Source organism: Peromyscus maniculatus, chromosome 8, assembly GCF_049852395.1.
Source record: "Peromyscus maniculatus bairdii isolate BWxNUB_F1_BW_parent chromosome 8, HU_Pman_BW_mat_3.1, whole genome shotgun sequence".
In the NCBI taxonomy this organism is placed as follows: Eukaryota; Metazoa; Chordata; class Mammalia; order Rodentia; family Cricetidae; genus Peromyscus; species Peromyscus maniculatus.
In genome coordinates this window covers 53275450-53291134 of record NC_134859.1, presented here as the reverse complement: position 1 = coordinate 53291134, position 15685 = coordinate 53275450, and the positions used below count along the sequence as shown (strand labels likewise).

General features: G+C 44.2%; 1 protein-coding gene across 1 annotated transcript in view; it reads right to left on the bottom strand.

Annotated features, from left to right (window-relative positions):
* Myh10 (myosin heavy chain 10) overlaps positions 1-11475 on the bottom strand; it is a 164877-nt gene extending 153402 nt beyond the window's left edge. The window contains exon 1 of the mRNA XM_042282237.2: positions 11458-11475. The gene's annotated coding sequence lies outside the window, so the exon portion shown is untranslated. The remainder of the gene's footprint in view (positions 1-11457) is intronic.
* Between the last annotated feature and the right edge of the window lie 4210 nt (positions 11476-15685).

The following is a 15685-nucleotide window of genomic DNA, read 5'->3' as shown; positions in this document are numbered from 1 at the left end:
TTTTAGTAACATCATACTGTTTAAGTATTCTAGACTGTATCCTGCTTTAAGTGACATTAGCCTAGAGTTATGGTCTTAGTAGAATATATCCTAATGATAACAAACAAACAAACAAATAAACTTATCTGAAAAAGAAGGAAACAAAAAGACTAAAAAGAAAAGCAAACTGGAAGGAAGGCACAAGAAATCATGACCCATTTTGAGCGATCATATTAATGGTGGCAGCATTGTTCTGAAGCTCTTGTGTATATATTGTGGGATAAAGCAAATGAGTAATTCTAGTTAATTATTCAGCACAGGAGAAACAGGTATCTATTCAAGACAGATGAGGTTAATACTTCATAGCACTGAATTTGAACTATAATTTTTTTCATATGAGGTGACAATAAATAACATTTTGTTATTAAAAATAAAGTCCCAAACTGGAGAGATGGATCATCGATGAAGAGCACTGGCTGCTCTTCTGGAGTACCTGGGTTCAATTCCCAGTACCCACATGGCAGCTCACAACTGTCTGTAATTCCAGTCCCAGGATACTGGACACCCTCATGAAGGTAAAACACCAATGCAATAAATTTCAAAAATAAATAAATAAATAAATAAATAAATAAATAAATAAATAAATAAATCCCCAGCTCTGTTTACCGAAGAGCCCTAAAATGGTGGGTATCCCCAGGGTTGTGTATACCCCTGGTGGCTATAAACTTCAGCTTCCCACTGGTGAAACCAGGGCTCTTAAAGAAGAACCTGAATTCACATCTGAGTGAAGAAAACATGCAAAATAAGTTTGGAATGTTTTATTATAAAAGAAAACAAGGAGAGAGAAAATGAAATATGACTAAGCTATGACAAAGGGGTTGAGAAAGTTATCTGAGGAGATGTTGGCCATAAATGGGAGCAAATTTAGTACCATAATTATGATGATGGCAATAAAGTGAGACATTAAATGTATTTAAGTGCACAAACTCGTAATGATAAAAAAAAAACCTTCATTGCTGTTATTTATTATTATTTTTTATTTTTTTGGTTTTTTGAGACAGGGTTTCTCTGTGTAGCTTTGTGCCTTTCCTGGATCTCGCTCTGTAGACCAGGCTGACCTAGAACTCACAAAGATCTGCCTGCCTCTGCCTCCCAAGTGCTGGGATTAAAGGCATGTGCCACCACTGCCCAGCACTGTTATGTTTTGAGAAGGAGTCTTACTACAGTCTGGAATTTGCTATGTAGATCAGGCTGGCCTTGAACTTACAGAGATCTGTCTGTCTTTGCCTCCTAAGTGCTGAAATTAAAGGCATGCACCACTGTACCATCACATCTGACCCAAAAATATTCCCTAAAATGCTGGGTATTGTGGGATGTGTCTTTAATACCAGCAGATGGAAGACAGAGGCAGACAGATTTCTAAATTCAATGCCAGCCTGTAGAAAGCTCTAAGCTATCCAAGGTATCAAAAAAAGAAAGAAAGAATTGGTGATTGGTGGCTGGTCATATAAATTAGTGGTAACAAGCTTGCCTAGAATGTACAATTCCCTGGGTTCAATTCCAGCAGGAAAAAAGAAAAACCAAAAAGAATTGGTGAAATAGGGGTGTGCTGAATAATTTCATGCCAACTTGACACAAGCTAAAGTTATCTAAGAGGAGGGAACCTCAATTAAGAACATGCCTCCATAAGATAGGACCGTAGGCAAGCCTGTAGGGCATTTTCTTAGTGATTGATGAATGGGCAAAGGCCCAGCCAATTATGAGTGGTGTTATCCCTGGGTTGGTGGTCCTGGGTTCCATAAGAAAGCAGGCTGAGCAAGCCATGAGGAGCAAGCTAGTAAGCAGCACCCCTCCATGGCCTCTGCATCAGCTTCTGCCTCCAGGTTCCTCCTCTGTTTGAGTTCCTGTCTGGACTTTCTTCAATGATGAACAGTGATATGGAAGTACAACCCAAATAAGCCCTTTCCTCCTTTTTGGTTATGGTGTTTCATCGAAGCAACAGAAACCCTAATTAAGAGAAGGAGGTAACAGAGACATCATGAAATTATTTCTTACACATCTTTGGATATCTCCAGAAACGTGTGTTTAAAGGGGGACTGGGGACCAGTTGAGTTGGTAGCATGCTTGCCTGGTGTGCTCTCGGCCCTAGGTTTGATCCCCAGAACTGTATAAACCAGGTGTGGTGGCACAGGCCTGTCACCCCAGCGCTAGGTGGGGAGAGGCAGAAAGATCAGAAGTTCAAGGCCATCCTCAGCTAAATAGCAACTTGGAGTCCAAAAACCAGATTACTAAAAAGGAAGTAAAAATTTAAATTTCCTTTTCTTGTTTTTCAGGAGTCAGTCACGTAATAAAGACGTCTATAAAGTGGGAAGTAAAAAAAAAAAAAAAAAAAAAATCTGCCTCAGCCCCTCGGCTCCTGACAAATGGTTGAGAGATCTTTGTAGACAGAGTCTCACTATGTAGACCCGGCTGGCCTGGACCTTCCTATGTAGACCAGGCTGGCCTCGAACTCAGAGATCCACCTGCCTCTGTCTTCTCAGCACTGGGATTACAGGCCTTTATCACCACTCTTGGTGTACAAATGGTTCAAATAGGTGTGTGTGTGTGTGTGTGTGTGTGTGTGTGTGTGTGTGTGTGTGTGTGTGTGTATGGTAATTTTTGCTGTGGTATCCATTGAGGCTTTTGTTTTTGTTTTTTGAGACAGTCTCACTTTATAGCCCCGGCTGGCCTGGAACTCGCTAGATAGACAAAGCTGGCCTAAAACTTGTGTAGATTTGTTTGCCTCTGCCTCCTGAGTGCTGGGATTAAAGAAACATATCACTATATTTGGCCTGAGGCTTTAAAAAAAAGTTAGGTTTTAGTTTTATTTCTGTGTCTATGTGTATGTGCCCTGCATGTGGTACCCACAGAAGTCAGAGGAGGGTGTCAGATCCTCTGGATAGGAAGCTAGAGGCGGTTGTGAGGCACTTGGAACTGAACCTGGGTCTTCTGAAAGAGCAGCAAGCCCTATTAATCATCTCTCATACATTAAGATTTTTAAGGTCACAAGTATTTGATTTGTGTTTTAAAATGTTTACTTATTGCTATTATTGTGTATGTATGTATGTATGTATGTATGTATGTATGTATGTATGTATGTGTGTGTGTGTGTGTGTAGGTGCTTCATGTCACATGTATGGAGGTCAGAGGACAACTTTGTGGAGTCAGTTCTCTCCTTCCACCTTTTTATAGGTTCTGAGGATCTCACCAGGCTTGCCTGACAAGCAATCTGGCTAGCCCTTTGCTTTTTGAGACAGTGTCTCAGCACATAGCCTAGGCTGGTCTGGAATTTGCAAAATAACCCAGATAGGCCCGGAGCTCCTGATCCTTTGCCTCAGCCTCCTGAGTGCTGGGACTGCGGGTATGTGTTACTGCTCTGGATAGTTTTATGTCAATTTGACAGAAACGAGGGTAATTTTGGAAGGAGGAATCTCAATTGAGAAAATTCCCCCACTAGATTGTATTAACTGTTGTTAAACCTGTGGTGCATTCTCTTGATTGATGATTGATGATGTGGGGGGCCCAGCTCACTGTGAGCAGCGCCACCCCTGGGCTGGTGGTCCTGGGTGCTATGAGAAAGCAGGCTGAGCAAATGAAGAACAAGCCAGTAGTACCTCATTGTGGCCCCTGCATCCCTTCCTGTCCTGACCTCATTTGATGGTGGACTGTGATATGAAAGTTACAAGCTGGAATAAACTCTTTTCTCCTCAAAGTTTTTTTTTTTTTTTTTTTTTTATCATGGTGTTTTATCAAAGCAATAGAAATCCTAACTAAGACAGAATCTGTACCAGAAGTGGGGTGTTTCAGTGACAGAAATCACTATGTGTTTTTGGGAGGACTGTAGTAGCATTTGAACTTTGGGCTGGAAAAGCCATTGAGTGCTCAGAGTTCAGTGGGCTGTTCTGTTGGTGCTTGGAAAATAAGAATATTGAGAGAAATGCAGACAATGGAGACTTGTCTTGTGGAATTTCAAAGGAGAGTTTGAGAATCCATCAAAAACTATCAGGGCTGTTACGTGGTATTTTGAATTAAGAACTACTAAAATCAAACTTTGCTTTGCTGGGACAGTTGATCCTGGTCAGTTGAGGTGGAAGAGTCAGCTGTGATTAAGAAGAGACCAGCATCAGTGAAGCAAAATCTTCTGGGAAATGTTTTCTCAGGGTCAGCACATCGAAACTGTGTTCCAGAAGGGACCAAGATTATATCTCCTGATAGCAGCGGAACTTGGCAGTATGAGTCACGCAGTCCATACTTGTTTTGAAGGCATGAATGGGTCAAAGACAGCAGAGGCAGCTTGGAGAGGTGTGTCGGGGTGAGAGTCTTTGAAGAAAGGCTGGGAGAGGCCATTGGTGAAGTTGCAGCCTCAATTGCAATCAAAGCCCCAGGATTCAAGGGGTCATGGAGAGAAGTTAAGGCTTTGCACCATGTGGTAGGGACAGAGTCCCTAAAGAGAGCCCAGGAGAGGCTATTGATGAAGGTACAGTCCAATTGCAAAGACCACAGTACAACATTTTGGAGATGCTATCACCATGGGACAACCACTAAGGACAGCAGTAGCCATGGAGTAGACCCAGCCTGAGCCTAGGAGACAAGCTGTGTGTATTGTAAATGGCAGGTGTCTTAGTTAGGGTTTCTATTGCTGTGAAGCGACACCATGACCACGGCAACTCTTATAAAGAAAACAGGTAATGGCTTGCTTACAGTTTCAGAGCTTCAGTCCATTATCATCATGGCGGGGAGCATGGTGGTATGCAGGCAGATGTGGTGCTGGGGTAGTAGCTGAGAGTTTTACATCTTGCAGGCAACAGGAAGTTGACTGAGACACTGGGCAGTATCCTGAGCGTAGGAAACCTCAAAACCCACCCCCACAGTGACACACTTCCTCCAATAAGGACATACCCACTCCAACAAAGCCACACTTCCAAATAGGGCCACTCCCTATGAGATTATGGGGGTCAATTACATTCAAACTACTACAGCAGGTCTGAGAAGTGGAGCTACCTGCCTGGGACCTTTGAAGCCCAGAGGACGAGTGGGTCCCAGATGTCAAGAACTGAGCTTTTTATATTGTTGACCTTTGGTTTTGCTTTGATTCGATTATGACTGTGTCCTGGTTCTCCCTTCTTGGATTAAGAAAGTATTTAACTTATCATTATTATTATTATTATTAATTATTAATCTTATAGGAGCCCACAGTTAATCAGACTTTGGAATTTTAGAGAGACTATGGATATTTTAGAGAGGCTTAAACTTTGAATGTTTTAAAAAGAGTTTGCATTTATAAAGACTGTGGGACTTTTAAAAGCGGGAACGTTTTATATTGTGCATGCCATCTAGGAGACAAATAAGAAAGGAAGGGATCTAGTAGAATAGTGATGTCTTTGTGTGTCAAGTTGACAAGGGGTCAATAGTGCTGGCTAGTTTTATGTCAACTTGACACAAGCTAAAATCATTTTGGAAGAGAGAGCCTTAATTGAGAAAATGTCCCCACCAAATTGTCCTATTGTTAAGCTTGTGGTGCGTTTTCTCTTTCTTTCCTTCCTTCTTTCCTTCCTTCTTTCCTTCCTTCTTTCCTTCCTTCCTTCCTTCCTTCCTTCCTTCCTTCCTTCCTTCCTTCCTTCTTTCTTTCTTTCTTTCTTTCTTTCTTTCTTTCTTTCTTTCTTTCTTTTTTGTGGGGGTGGGGTTGGTTATAGTTGTTTTGTTTTGCTTTTTCTGGTTTAGTTTTGTGAGGCAGGGTTTCTCTGCGTATTCCTGGCTGTCCTGGAACTCTCTCTGTAGACCAGGCTGGCCTCGGACTCAGAGAGATCCACTCCCTCTGCCTTCTGAGTGCTGGGATTAAAGGTGTGCACCACTACCACTGGGCATGGTGCATTTTCTTGATTGATGATTGATGTGAGAGGCCCCACTCATTGTGGGCAGTGCCACCCTTGGCCTGGTGGTCCTGGGTGCTATAAGAAAGCAAGCTGAATAAGCCATGAGGAGCAAACTAGAAAGCAGCATTGGCTTTGCTTCAGTCTCTGTCCCCATCTACCCCTCATCTCCATCCCGTCCCTCCACTATCCTTCCTCCTCTGCTTGAGTTCCTGGCCTGATTTCTCTCGGTAATGGACTGTTAACTGGAAGTATAAGATGAAAGAAGCCCTTTCTTCTCCAAGTTGCTTTTGGTTATGGTGTTTTATCACAGCAACAGAAACCCTAAGACAGACACCATGCTCAGCTTAGAAGAGCCTTATTCCTGGGTCATAATGTTATCTACCCTGACTGCCATAGTACCCTCCTATACCTTTTCCTACTCACATATAAATGCAAATTATATACACTGAATTATTTTTTTTTCACAAAAATGTATTTTACACACACACACACACACACACACACACACACGATTTTGATTTTTTAAGGTCAATAATTTATTTGTAGCTATTTAAATCTATTCTGCAATAAAACTAAGATTGAAAATGCCACCAGATAGTTTTCTAAAGTTATAAATTTCAGTTTCTTGAAGATGAGGGATCTAGGGAGAGGCTCTCAGGTTACAGTGCCAGAGTGAGTGAAGCAGAGAGTGAATTCCAGCCGTAGACAGCCCCCCTCCTGGTTGCTGGAGTGGGATTCCCATGATTCCACATGCCTTTCCTGCCCATGGAAGGCAGGAAATCTTTGAGGCTGTTAAAGCTGCCCTTCGTTCTCTCCAATCTCACAGGCCCTGCTTGTGGTTTGCAATAAAAAGTCTTGGATTTCCTCAACAGCTCGGAGTCGGAGGGCGCCAGTCCTGTGGTTTTTGCTTTCAGCCCAGTGCCAGGAGACTTGAACACTTAGTTCCTTAGCTATACAATCACACTTGCATTCTAGTTGGCCTGCTGGATGCCCCGTCCTGATAACGGCACCACCGTGCTGCCACCATGCTGCCGGGTTCAGCCAGGAAGCTCAGCTTATCTTTCACTTTCCAACTGACTTGCCTTAGAGCTCCTTGGAGGTCACGGTTTTTGTCTGTTAGATTTACCGCTGTGCCATCAATGCTTATAATACTACCCAACGTAGCAAAGACTCAAAAAATAGTCCACAAATAAAAGACTCTACACGGTTGATAAGTTTTATGAATTCTCCCCCTACAGTTTACCTTCTATCTGTCACTCTGTCCATTTCCAGGGACTGCTCACAGTAAGTCAAAGATTCTCCCAATTATTTACAATGCTCCCAGTGTATAAAGTGAGTTCCAGGACAGCCAGGGCTGCTACACAGAGAAACCCTGTCTTGAAACCTCCCCACACCAAAAAAAAAAAAAAAAAAGAAAGTAAAAAGAAAAAGAGTCTTATATTGCTAGATAGGGCCCAAGGGCCTGAAATTATGTAGCGAGGAAGGGGATTCAACTCAGCTTAGCCCCCAAAATATTTCTTCCAAGAAGCCAACTGTGTGAAAGAAGTCATCTTGGATCCTTCAGACCACCCCAGCCTACCAGCTGAATACCACTGAGTGACTCTAAGCAGCACTCTAAAGCTGAGCCCTCCCCCCGATTTCTAATGGACACACTGCAAGTTTGGGTGAAATTGCTGTCATTTTGAGCCCTAGAGGTTTTTATTTTTGTTGTTGATCCAATAACAAGGTATTCTATGGCTTGTCAAGTGTAAGGCTCTGTGGCTCTGTGGTTACTGTATTGTCTAAAAGCTTACGGGCCACTAGGTCAAAAGAGAAACATCACAGAAAGCACAAAATGAACCCCTAGGAGAAGCAACGTGCTGTGGATTAGAGGAAAGTCTGATGGGAAGGAATATGATAGGATTATGTGTACAACGCCAGAGCATCGTGAGATTTCTGAGAACTTTACAGAAATTTCCAATAAAGCGTCCTTGTCTTTCTTTGGAGTTCTAAAAAAAATGGAGAAAACAAGGTCGCTGACCCATTAAGTTGTGGGGTGATTTGGGCAATAGTAACTGGACTGTTGCCCTACACAGGACCTTATAACAATACAACTTCTTGTTCTTCCTCTTGCCCTTCTTCCTCCTCTTCCTTCTGCTGGCCTCACCAAATGGCCCTGGTTGCCCTTAACTGGTAGAAATCCATCTACCTCCGCTCTTGAGTGCTGGGATTAAAGGTATGGGCCACATACCCTGCTGTCCTAACTTCCTGCTTGAAAAACCTGATCCCTCAGTTTCTCCGTCTCCTGTGTTTCCAACAGCCTTCCATACTGCTCTGGTTGCTTTTCATGGTGAACCCATGTGGGGCACATGCTTTAAAGATATAGCATCGGGACCAGCACAGTGGGGAAAGGCACTTGCCGCCAAGCCTGACGACCTGAGTTCAATCCCTGGCACACACGTGGTGGAAAGACTCCCACAGGTTGCCTTCTGACCTCTACATGCATACCGCAGCACACACATGCACCTGTACACACACACACTAAATGGACAAAAAAATAAATAAAAATAAAAATGTATCATCCTCATAGAACCCATCCCCACCTCAGTACAACCCTATCTGCCTTACAAAACTCTTCCTCTGAATTCACCTTTTCCAGCTTTCCTGTCTTTCCCCTGGGTATCTCTAGCTTTCTGCTGATCTCCTTGGCCTCCTGCTCCTGCTCCCTCTGCTCCTGGTCCACCTATCCCGACCAGGTAACAAGGTGTCCAGGGCCCACAACAGCACTGCTCCCTTGGGGCCACCCCTATCCTATCTCCACCCTTCATCCCAAATACCACTAATTTCCTCTTCGTCCGTTTTGTGTTACAGTAACAAAACACCCAAGGCAGGTTAACTTTATAAAGAAAAAATGTATAAAAGTTTAAATAACATGGCCCAGCCTCTGGCTAAGCCCCCAGGGGCAGTGGTAGGGCACATTGTGGGAGACAGAATCATATTTTGAAGCAGGAAGAAAAGAGAGAGTGGGCCCCACAATCTCTCCTGAGACAGGCCCCAGTTGACCTAAGGATCACCTACTCATCTAGGCTTCCTAGGGGACCCATTTCCCAATGTCACCACTGAAGACCAAGCTTCCAACACTCAATCTCTGAAAAAAGATAAAACAGCATCAAAATGGCAGCACTTGACAACCATGTCTGGCTCTTCTCTCCCTAATGTATATCCCCTTGGCCTCCATCAACATGAAACACAAAACCTGTCTACTGCCTCTTCTCTGTCTTGCCTCCCAGGGGCCATTGCCGTGTGCTTATGTTTGTGGGTCTCTAGTGCCACCAGCCAGGAAGCCCATCTGAGCATCCGGGAACTCTGGATGGTGCCGCTTGAGTCACTGAAACCATCTATGCCTTTATTTAGGGTTCTCCCACAGGCCCTGATACCTGTGAATGTGACTTTCTTTTTGTCTTAGATTCACTGCAGAGGTAATCAAGTCAGAAAAAAAAAAAAAAAAAAAAAAGGTCACCTCTAGCCCCTAGAACAGAATGCATTTCTGTTGTTTGAAGCCACACACGTGTGTGATCATTTATTACAGCAACTCCAGGGAATGAAGAGACCCTCTCATTCTGTGCTCCTGTTTGGTAAGCCAGTGAATTTCTTGGCTCCTTGAGCAAAATGATGATTCCCTTATGCACAGCTAAAGTCTTTGAATAGTACAACATGTTACCTACACCATACTTCGTGCTAAGGATGCAATGATAAATTAGGCCCTGCTTCATCTACCTTTGAGTCACTCGTCCTCGGGCCAAACCAGGCAAAAGGACAAAAGGGAAATCAGAGTCATACAGGGATGGCCATATCTGACCCCTGAAAAAAACGGAAGTGTGTATCTGAAGCACAGTTAGGGCTTCAGTCCTTAGCCTGGCATTAAAGGTCTGGGTTTGTATCTCCAACCTCATAGTTCATTCACCTCTTCCTTTCCCACCTCCTGCCTTTTAGTCAAGTGAAAACATTAATTTATGCCCCAAACACTCCATATGCTTTCAAAAGATGTTGCGTTTGCTCATCGTGGCTGTCCAAATAGAGTATTTTCTGATAACTCAAAAGCCTGCCATCAATACTAGTTTTCCAGGGCTGCAATAAAAAAGCACCATAATCCAGGTGTCTCAAGCCTCTTATACTTCTAGAGGTCAGAAGTGTAAAAAATCAAGGTTGTAGCAAGCCAGGCTTTCTCTGAAGGCTTTAGAGCAGTGGTTCTCAACCTGTGGGTCACAACCCCTCTGGGATTACCATCAGATATTTACATTACAAGTCATAACAGTAGCAAAATTATAGTTATAAAGTAGTAACGAAATAATTTTATGATTAGGGGTCACCACAACATGAGGCATTGTATTAAAGGCTTGCAGCCTTAGGAAGGTTGAGAACCACTGCCCTAGAGAGACTCTTCCCTTGCTTTCTCCAGCTTTCGCTGGTTCTAGCTGTAACTGGCAACGCCCCCACTTGAAGATACACCCCCTTACTCTTTCTGTTGTTACTTGACATTCACCATGTATCCATGTTGGTGTCCAAACTTCTCTTTTTGCATTAGAGTGCTGGTCACTAATCCCAAATGATCCCCATCTTAGCTTGGGTTCATCTGTAAGGACCCTATTTCCAAAGATCGCCACATTCAGAGACAGCAGACACTAGAATATGAACAAATCTTGTTGAGGGAACATAATTCAGCCATAGGATCTGATGTCACCCTCTTTAGACGCCTCCATCACTCACTCATATCACAAACACCTAGCACTCCCTAGCTCTGGGGCAGTGTTACCACCTTTGGCTCTGCCCTTGTGAACTGACTAACAGAGCTTGTGAGTGACAAGATCTAGTTCCAATCCTTGCGTGGGAGCCCAAAGACCTTGGTCAGTATCTACTTCATTTATCAGTATATGATCTACAAATGCTTGGAATTTTGAATTGAACTGACAAGGTGAAAAACTAGCTGTAGAGAACATTCTAGAACGGTCTGGAAGCCGTGCAAAGAAAGATAATAAAATGAAAGCTGTCCTAATAAAAACTCCAAAACAAGTCATGCCCTCTGATTTTCCCCTTGCAGTCGTCAGAGCTTGATCCCTTATGCCCTTTAAATGGCAGAGCTTTGGAATGTTCTTGGAAGCTGAGACGAGTCTTTGAGACCCCAACACTCCAGCCTTGAGGCTCAAGAACCATAGGGGGGACAAAACGAAACAAGACCAAACCCTCTTGCCTACAGCTGAGGAGAAAGCTCAGTAGTAAAGCGCTCACCTTGCAAGTGGGAGGACCTGAGTTCAAACACCGGAAAGCATGTCTACAAGTCAGGCATGGTGGCTCACACTTGTGCCCCCAGCACGGGGGAGGCAGAGACAAGCAGATCCCAGGGGCTTGCTGGCCAGATAGCCTAGCCTAGGCTAATGAAATTCTGTGTTAAACACACACACACACACACACACACACACACACACACACACACCACCTTCTTTCCCCGGATGTAGTGTCGGCTCCCAGCTCCAGATTTTGACCATTTTGTTGAAAACCCAAAACCAAACCCATGCCAGGATGAGCTTACCTGTGCTACACCCCATCACAGGACAGTCTGTGTGCCCTTAGAAATTCATGGGAAAGTTGTCAGCTACACACTGGACCCAGATAACGCTACTCCCAACACTAAGAGGAAACAGAATGGCTGGCTCGGAGCCCAGGCTCGCTCTCTGCATAGTCTAGGCATCTGACAGAAGTGGAGCTATTACTGTCTGCCTCCAGACAAGCAAGTTAAGAATAGCTTTGCAGAGGCTGTGCTCCACGGCCCAGTCATCCTGAAATAGCTGAGACATGATGGCCTGTTACCTTGATGCCTGTCTTTCAGGGAGGCATGCCGAGCGGGACAGGAAAACAGCATTATTTTTTTCCCCCTTCACTGGAGTGTTTCAGTGAGACCCTGGATCAGCTTTGAGGTCAGAGGCCAACTGTTTGGTCCTAAGCGTTCCTCCTTGGCGTTTCGGTGGTTCCTGCTAAATTGGACAGTTCCTGATGGAGGGGCTGTTTTAAATCAGGCTTTGAGAGCAATTGGCCTCCTAAGGAAAAGTGCCAAATAAACTCAAGTGGAAAAAGGTGTGCTAGGAAAATAGCCTATTGGACAGCATCTGCAGGGCCTCGTCGTGTGAGAGTTGAAGCATTTTTCATGTGTGGGTACTGCAGTAGACTAAATTATTGTCCCAAACATTCTCTTGCACCTCTCTGTGGGAGACTTACATCCTTCTATCATGTGGACATGAAGTTTAGCCCTGTAAATTCCTTTGGCCAAGAAATGTAAACAGAAGGGATAAATGTTATTTTTGAAAAGAAAAAAAAAATCGAAGCCTTAAGAACGATTCTGCAGATCTGCCACCAGCCCCTCTCTCTCTTGCTGCCATGCTATTAGGAATGTTCTAGATAAGGGCTTCACCTTCAGTTTAGTCCCAGAAGGAAGAGCCCAAATCGGACAGTGATGGCCGCAGCTGGGTCACTGTGAAATAAGCAAAAAAGATGAATCTTGGTTGTTGTCAGCCACTGAGTTATTGGGGTTCGCCTTTGTGGAACAGCTTAGCCTATCTTGCTGAGTGTTGCTCCCATTTTGAAAACGAGTGAATCAAGGCACCCTGAGATTGTGCAACTTGCCCAAGGTCGTCCAAGCAGGAAGTGGAAGAACCAGGGTTGAAATCCAGACCATGCTCTTAACTACTTCAGCGTGTCGTGCCTATTACTCCCTTTCAAAATCCTTCAGTTGGCAATGCCTCTGTGTGTGCTTCGTTCCGGCGGAGGTCATGAGGAACACCACACAGCTCCTTTGATCTTCCGTAGGCACAGCTGGCCAGGTAGGCAGTTTCTGCATTGGAAGCATGCAAACCTGGCTATTGAAGGAGCCAGACTCATTGGTATGCGAAACAGGAAACAACTTTGTCTCCCGTGCTGCAGGTCTTGCAGGAATTAATGAACTCTTCATCGTTGGAGTATGAAAAACTGAGACCAAATCTAATATCAAAACTCTAGTCTCTGAAGCATTGGGCTGTTTGGAAGTCCGCAGCAGGGAAGGGAGTCACGGTTGAAGTCTTCTTGGTTTCTTTACAGTAATCTTCCATGCTTCCTCCATTTACCTGAGTGCCTCGGGCTCCTGTAAAAGCCAGACTGGAGTGGAATGAGGGAATAAAAGGCAGGGGATGTCTTACTCGGTTCTAGGGCTTTGTGGGTGGTCGCAGGTGCTGCTTTTTTTTTGTGACATGGACCTCTTTTTTTGGTTTCCCCAAAGAATCTCCCATTGGGCATCACTTCCTGGTCCTGGCAATGTAACTTTCTGACTGGCCGCTTATGGCATTCTGAGTTCTGTTCAAATTCTACCCTGAGACATCCCCATCTGTTTGCTTCCTTATACTATCAGTTGGTTTGGTTTTATCTAAGTGGCATTTTATAGACTATATATTCTGTTTTGGAGGGTGTGGGTGTGCGTGTTGTGTTCCACACAATATAATTCTTTTTGGATTCATGATGGCATCCATTTTCAAGATCACTTAAGATGGGATAATTCCATGGGTGCACAGAGCCCAAGGGAAAGTCTGCTCATCTGTGACTGGTCACAAGGCAAGTACAGCCTGTCCCCAGGCAGCTGCCCTGGATGCCTTTCCCTTGGTTTTTCAGATGTGTCAGGAGCCAAGGGAAGGCGACTCCGGCATGTCTGTGCAAACTCTCTGAACTCTTCACTTGGTCTGAGGTCAAGGGAGCCGCCCCTTACACCACATCCTATCAGTTTGAATGAAGTCTGCCTTTCTCCTAATTCTCCCTGCACAGCCTGCTGTGGTGGCTTCCTGGGCTCCATTTTTAGTGAGCTTTCGTAGATGGCTTGGACCCTTCCTTTAGAGTACGTGAACATCTGACATCCTGTATGTTCCTAGCTTGGGGGTCTCTGCCGGAACAGATACAACTGGAAACCCTGCATGCTAGCACCCCACGACGGTGAACTGGAAACTAAAGGAGACTCTTGTTTAGAAATGTCCTCATTTCTCAAGTTGTGTTTGTGACTTGTGTCCCTCCTTCTCTAGCTTGTAAAGTCACACTGTTGTTCAATGTCCAAATCACAATAGCTCAGAGCCCAGGCTCCTTGGTGCTGTGCCTTACCAGGTTTTCTTCCACAAATTTCATAGAACTTGAACTGTTGCCCAAAGCTGCCAATCCATCCCCTTCCACTAAATTGGCCTTCAGATTCTGGGTCACTCATATTTTAGGGACACACACATAGAGTCTCTCTATGTAGCCATGGAAGTGCCTGGAACTTACTGTGAAGACCAAACTGACCTGAAAATCAGAGGGATCCCCCTACCTCTGCTTCCTAAGTGCTGGGATTAAAGGTGTGTGTTACCATGCCTACAGGTCTTCATTTCTTGAAGGACCCTTGCTAAATCTAGGGACTGAATTGCAGGTCTCTCAATATGGTTTCACCCAAACATGGGTACCAATTTCTTCTTTCTCATGTACAGAATAGAGGTACACTTGGCTATTTAAGGATACTACCCCAAACTCAGAGTAACTGAAAAGACAATGTGTAGAACCTTCTAGATAAAATAGAGAATGGCCAGTTAAATTTAAGCTCCAGCTAAGAAACATATTTAACATAAGCATGTCTGTGCAACATGTGGAACCAAGAAGCATTCGGGATATACTAATATACTTATGCTATAACGTTCTTTGTTGTTTATTTGAAATTCTAATCTAAGTGGGGCCATAGCATCTTTTTTTTCTGGCAACCCTGCACCTTCCATGGTGTCTCTCTGTGTCTCTTATTGTGTTCCCTTAATTGTAAAATCCAACTCAGCTACCTCAATGGGAGGTATTGTAGAAAACCCTCCCTAGAACTGGAACTATGGACAGTTGTGAGCCACTGTGTGTATGTTGGAAACCAAACCTGGGTCTTTTGTAAGAGCAATAAGTGTTCTTAAGCACAGAGCCATCTCTTTAGCCCCTCAGCTAATTTCTTGCACAGTCCAGGCCCACCTGCCTAGTTACAGCACCACCAAAGGTAGGCTGGACCCTCCTCTATCAATTAACCAGTCAAGACAATGGTCCACAGGCCCTAACAATAGAGGCAATCCCCTGGTTGAGACTCACTCAGATAACTCTGGGCTGTGTCAAGGTGACAGCTGGAGCTAACTAAGAGAAGCTGCATCTTCTCATGCCCCACAACCCTCTGAAATCACCATTTCATCATTCTCTCCTTCCGTAAGTTTGAATAGTTTAGATTCCATGTGTAAGTGGGGACAGGAGGTGTTTGTCTTTCTCTGCCTGGCTTATTTCACTTAGTGTGATGCTGTCCACTTCCGTTCATGTTGTCAGAAATGACAGGGAATTCCTGCTTTTTAAAGCTGACCAGTCCTCCACTGTCTACACGTCACATTTTCTTTAGCCATGCATCTGTTGATGGACAATATGTCTTGGAAAACCCCATGTTGAGTGTTTTGGGTAAGCACACAAAAGTGGAACTTCTGGGTCATATGGTATCTTAGTTATTGTTCTATTGTTGTGAGGAGACACTGTAGCCGGAATTTACTCCAGTCCTACCTGGCCCCGTGGTCTGGACGAATCTCTCCCACCCAAGGTCCTGTAGCTATTTATAAAATAATTACTCAGAGTCTTAATATTAGTTACAAACTGTTCGGTCTATGGCGCAGGCTTCTTGCTAGCTAGCTCTTTCGTCTCAACTCAACCCATTCCTATTAATCTGTTTTGCCACGTGGCCCAGGGGCCATGCCATTATCAGTCTGCTGACATCT